Genomic DNA, 6072 nt, shown 5'->3' with positions numbered 1-6072 from the left:
AATAATCTATATAACATCAATAAAGGACATTACAAATGACAATTATGTTAAATAATTAAAAATATTACTAAAATTATTATGAAAAATTATTATCACAAATGAGATTCTTATTAAATAAAGAAATAAATATTAAATAAATACAGCTGCAAAAGTGTAAAAATACGACGGAGTATTAGGGCCACCAAAAAAAAAAATTAGAGCCACCAAAAAAAAAAAAAAAAAGTAAAATTACGAGATTTTATCTCGTAAATTTAGGAGATAAAAACTCGTAAATTTACGACTTTTTATCTCATAAATTTACGAGAAAAAAGTCGTAGATTAAGGAAAAAACACTGAAGTTGTCCGTTTATCGGAACCTAGCTTGAAGATGAAGTATGTGGAGCCTTTTGTGAAGCTTCATTTCCGGATTATTATAGGTTTAAAACAAAGAGATTCTGAACCTTTTGGCGACTCAAAATCAGATTATTTTCCGTGTAGCAGTCTTTCCAGGGTTCAGTGTCAGTAAAGCGGAGTTTAATATGTAAAATAAGGAGCTCAGAGACACGCTTGGGTGTAGACAATCGCTGCAGCCTTTATTCTCCTTTTCATTCACATTTTCTGAAGTTCATTTGTCTCATTACGTCATGAACCTGTCATCCCAACACCAATGCGGAAGTAAACAGTGTTACAAACGCCCCCTCCTGCAGATGAAATGTCCCGTTTCAGCATAAAACAATAAAGAGGAATGAAAATAGTGTTTTATATTAGCTTTGGAACGTTGAAAATGCCAAAAAAAGTGCTCCTCCTTTTGTGTGACGGAAGCGTCACACGGACGTAGAGTCTTGTCTTTGGTAGAGGAAGAAAGGATTCAAGCGAACAGCTGCAGGGACACCGACGACGGCTTCATCGGGCTGCAGAGATCCTGCAAACCAACCATCAATAAATAGAACGTTAATGAATCGTAAATCAAACAAATGACCTTCCAGACATTTGGAACGTTATCAATAAACATTCAGCTCACCTGTTCAACAAAGTTTAGTCGGTCTGCTCTGCTGCTGCACGGCGTTCACCTGCTGCTCTGCATGCTAACTTCCACTGTAATCTCCTAAAATTACGACTTTTTTTCTCCTAAATTTACGAGTTTTTATCTCCTAAATTTACGAGATAAAATCTCGTAATTTTACTTTTTTTTTTTTTGGTGGCTCTAATTTTTTTTTTTTTTTGGTGGCCCTAATACTCCGTCGTATAAAAAACATGCGGTCTGCAAAACTGTAAAAAAAAAAACACTACAATTTTTTTTCAAAATACAGAAATAACTAATGAAGTTCACACCAAAAACAAACAACTGTTCAGGAATAAAAAACAATTTAAAATTGAAAAACAACTACAACAAAAGAAAATAAATAAATGAGTGAATGAAAAAAACACCCTGGGACCGTGGAGTATCACTGTAACACAGTGTTGTACAGTCTGATGGCTGTGGGGAGGAATGACCTGCGGTAGCGCTCCTTCTTACACTGAGGGTGCAACAGTCTTGTGCTGAAGGAGCTGGTCAGCGCCTCTACAGTTTGGTGCAGGGGGTGGGAGGAGTTATCCATGATGGATGTTGCTTAGCCAACATCCTCCTGTCCGCCACCTCCTCGATGGACTCAAGTGTGCAGCCCAGGACAGAGCCGGCCTTCCTAACCAGTTTGTTAAGCCTCTTCAAGTCTCTGCCTGCACTGCCCCCCGCCCAGCACACAACTCCATAAAGGACCACTGAGGCCACCACAGTGTCGTAAAAGGTCCTCAGCAGCTGTCTGCACACGCCAAAGGACCTCAGTCTCCTCAGCAGGTGAAGGCGACTCTGGCCCCTCCTGTACAGAGCATCCGTGTTATTGGACCAGTCCAGTCTGTTGTTCAGGTGAACACCCAGATATTTAAATGTGTCCACGGCTTCAATGTCTGAACCCTGGATGGTCACCGGTGACTGTGATGGTGAGGACCTCTTGAAGTCCAGTATCAGCTCCTTTGTCTTGCTGGTGTTAAGCAGCAGGTGGTTAACTTCACACCAGCCAACAAAGTCAGAGATGACCCCCCTGTACTCGTGCTCATCCCCCCCGATACACAGCCCACAATGGCACTGTCATCTGATAACTTCTGCAGATGACAGTGGTGGGAGTCGTAGATGAAGTCTGATGTGTACAGGGTAAACAGGAATGGGGAGAGCACAGTCCCTTGAGGTGCCCCGTGCTGCAGACCACCACATCAGACACACAGTCACGCAGCCTCACAAACTGTGGCCTGTCTGTGAGGTAGTTGATGGTCTAAGCAGCCAGATGTTGGTCCACACCTGCAACCTCCAGCTTCCTCCTCAGCAGTGATGGCTGAATTGTGTTGAAAGCACTGGAGAAATCAAAAAACATGACTCTCACAGTGCTCCCAGAGGCCTCCTGGTGACACAAGGCCCGATGCTGCAGGTAGATGATGGCGTCATCCACCCCGATGCCTGTTTGATATGCAAACTGCAGCGGGTCCAGTGCTGAGCTCACCTGAGTGCGGAGATGACTGAGGATGATCCTCTCCATAGCCTTCATTAGGTGGGAAGTCAAGGCGACAGGTCTGAAGTGGTTCAGTTCCGTAGGACGAGGTACCTTTGGAACCGGAACCAGGCAGGAAGTCCTTCAGAGGACTGGTACCTTCTCCAGTCTGAGGCTCATATTAAATATGAACAGCATCACCACACAGAGCTGGTCTGCACACTCTCTGAGGAGCCTGGAGGTGATGTTGTCAGGGCCTGTTGCCTTCCTGCCTTGCCTTTGTTCTCCTTAACTCCATCCTAAACTGATTCAGGGTGAGGCAGAGGGGGGTTGGAGGGTGGGTGGGCGGTGGCTGGTCTGGTGCTGTGAGTTGTTGGGGGGGTCCTTTTGCTTCTGTTGGAAGAAGGGGAGAGTGGACTGCTTGGTGCTGAGGTGGTAACAGCTGGAGCTGGGAGGAGACGCCTGAGCTGGAAAGGTGTGAAGAGGGGGCCGTGTGGGTGGAGACTGGGGGCTGGGCAGAATCAAATCTGTTAAAGAACAGGTTCAGTTCATTTGCCCAGGCTTGGTCACCTGTGACCTGGCGACCATTTCCAGCCTCAGCATGTCCTGAGATGTGTTTCAGACCTCTCCATACATCACGGATGTTGTTCTGTTCCAGGCGCTGCTCCAGCTTCTTCCTGTAGCAGTCCTTGCACTTCCTGATGTTGTATTTCAGGTCCCTCTGTACTCTGCGTAGCTCCTCCTTGTCCCCAGAGAGAAAAGCCCTCTTCTTCTCATTTAGGAGGGTCTTCAGCTCAGGAGTGACCCAGGGCTTATTGTTGGAAAAACACTGCACTGATTTTGTTTGCACTGTGTTTTCCACACAAAAATTCACATAGTCCGTGATGCAGTCAGTAAGACTGTCAATATCCTCCCCGTGGAGGGGAGGATATTGACTGCAGAGAACGTCCCAGTCTGTGGTGCTAAAACAGTCCCTTAGTCACTCTGTTACCTCCTCAGTCCAGATCTTCACCATTTTAACCTGTGGTTTCTGCTGTTTCACCACTGGAGTGTAAGCAGAGGAGATATGGACCAGGTTGTGATCAGAGCGTCCTAAAGGGGGGAGGGGGGCAGAAGTATATGCATTCTTGACGTTAGCATAGAAAAGGTCCAGAGTTTTTCTGTGCCTCGTATGACAGTTCACATACTGGGTGAAGTTGGACAGGGTGGCGGAGAGGGGGGTGCAGGCATGGTTAAAGTCCCCAGAAATGAGGATCAGGGCCTGCGGGTGTTGTGTCTGCAGCTGGGACATGGTGCTGTGCACGCGCTCACAAGCGACAGCAGCGTCAGCCGACGGGGGGATGTAAACAGTCACCACCAGCACATGGGAGAACCAAGGTTATTATAGTTAACGAAAACAAACGAAAAAACTAAAACTAGAACTGAAAAAACATTTTAGTTAACTGAAATAAAAATAAAAACGAGAGTTTTAAAAAAAACGAAAATTAACTAAAACTGTTTGTTGTGTGTATAAAACGAACTGAAACTAAATAATATTAACCCCAAAAAATACTTTGTTTTCGTCTTTGTTAATACAGAAGTCTTTTGGGTTGAAATAAAATCTATTGACTTCACGCTGCTAGTTTTACTGTGTATTTGACCCCTACGGCATCAAGTTGTCTGTGAGGTCACATGAAGTCTGTCAGACACTGCCGCCTAGCGTGGTCATAGACATTTACATGAGCGTGATGGCTGCATTAAAAGTTGGGAGAAAGCGGGAGAGTCTTATTTGGGACTTTTTTGAATATAACAGCGTAGAAAACTAAAGTAAGTGCCTTGTAGTCGAAGCAGGAGACAAAATTTGTGGAACGCTCCTCAAAGGGAAAAAACCCTACGAAAAGTACATTTAAAAAGCGCACACAAAAACGCAAATCAACAGTGCCTAGACAAGCTAGCCTCTCGCCCGCCCTCCCCCGAAAAAGAAGCAAGAGCAGGTAACGTAATGCTGTTATCGGCTGTTGTATTTTAATTTAAGGATGGTTGTACTTGTGTCCTCTGAATAATAAGTGTTTCAAAATGTATCTTTGATTGATTTTTTATCATACAATACTTATTCTGGTGATTTTGAATCATGCACCTGACAAATTTACAAAAAAAAAAATGAAAAAACTAAAACTAACACTAAAACTAATAAAAACTAAACTAAAACGAAGCAATTTCAAAAAATAAAAACTAATAAAAACTAGTAAAGCTGCCTCTAAAAACTAATTAAAACTAAATAAATTTAAAAACAAAAATTCAAAACGAAATAAAAACTAAAACTAAAAAAAAATCCGAAAATATTATAACCTTGGGGAGAACTCCCGTGGAAGGTAGTACGGCCAAACGCTGACTGCCACCAGTTCAATGTCCTTGCTGCAGTGCTGTTCTTTCACAGTGATATGGTTCGGGTTACACCATCTGTCATTCACAAACACCACCAGACCACCGCATTTCTTCTTTCCGCTCTGCGCCGCGCTCCGGTCCGCCCGCACCAGCGTGAATCCATTAACTTTTGGAGCCATGTCTCGGTGAAACACAGCAGGCTGCTCTCCCGGTACACCCGCTGCAGACGCATGAGCGCTGTTAGCTCGTCCAGCTTGTTAGAGAGCGCGCAGACTTTTCCCATAGTAACGGATGGTAAACATGGCTTGTACCTCCGTCTTCTCTCCCGGCGTTTAACTCCAGCTCTGCAGCCTCGTCGTTTCCTCCGTATTTCAGCTGGAACATCTGGCTTTCCAGTGAGGAGAATCTCAGCTCGGCCAAGAGCTAACAGCTGATCTCGAGTGTAAACAATGGAGCTGCATCCTAACAGATCCCCCATGGCCGGTTCAAAAAGTTGAGAAAAAATAAAAAAAACAAAAAGCAAAAGTAATAATGTTCCTGTCCTTTGTCGCAAAACTTCGTAATCGTTGTTGAAAAATACAAAAAAACACAAACAAGGTGGAAGAAAATATTAAAAAACACAAAGTAAGGAACAAAAAAAGGTAGAGCTGCCCAGATAAGCTGCCACACACGCGGCGCCATATATCAGTCATCATCAGTCACCTCCTCTACATGGATGACATCAAGCTATATGCTGAGAGCGAGCGTGACATTGACTCCCTGATCCACACCACCAGGATCTACAGTACTGACATTGGGATGTCATTCGGGCTCGAGAAATGCAGCCAGATGGTGACAAAGAGAGGCAAGGTAGTCCACACAGGAGGGGTCTCACTCCCAGAAGGAACAAGCAGACATCGAGGACAGTTACAAGTACCTTGGAATTCTGCAGGCAAATGGCAACCTGGAGCAGGCAACAAGGAAAGCTGCAAAAGCTAAATACCTCCAACGAGTAAGGCAAGTCCTGAGAAGCCAGCTCAATGGCAAAAATAAGACCCAGGCAATAAACAGCTACGCACTGCCAGTTATCAGATACCCTGCAGGAATAATAAGATGGCCAAAGGAAGAGATACAGACCACGGATGTTAAAACACGAAAGCTCCTCACCATACATGGAGGGTTCCACCCCAAATCCAGCACCCTGAGACTGTATGCTAGCCGCAAGGAAGGA

General features: G+C 44.5%; 1 long non-coding RNA gene across 1 annotated transcript; it reads right to left on the bottom strand.

Moving 5' to 3' along the window:
- Nucleotides 1-551: 551 nt before the first annotated feature.
- Nucleotides 552-5389, bottom strand: LOC144995624 (uncharacterized). Its single transcript, XR_013659152.1, has 2 exons — nt 1001-5389; nt 552-901 (listed from the first exon to the last, which is right to left on the bottom strand). It is a non-coding gene; the product is annotated as an uncharacterized LOC144995624 (long non-coding RNA).
- Nucleotides 5390-6072: the final 683 nt, after the last annotated feature.

The sequence above is a fragment of the Oryzias latipes genome, chromosome 11 (assembly GCF_053564925.1).
Source record: "Oryzias latipes strain Hd-rR chromosome 11, Olatipes_Hd-rR_3.1".
In the NCBI taxonomy this organism is placed as follows: Eukaryota; Metazoa; Chordata; class Actinopteri; order Beloniformes; family Adrianichthyidae; genus Oryzias; species Oryzias latipes.
This window is presented reverse-complemented; position numbering and strand designations above follow the sequence as displayed.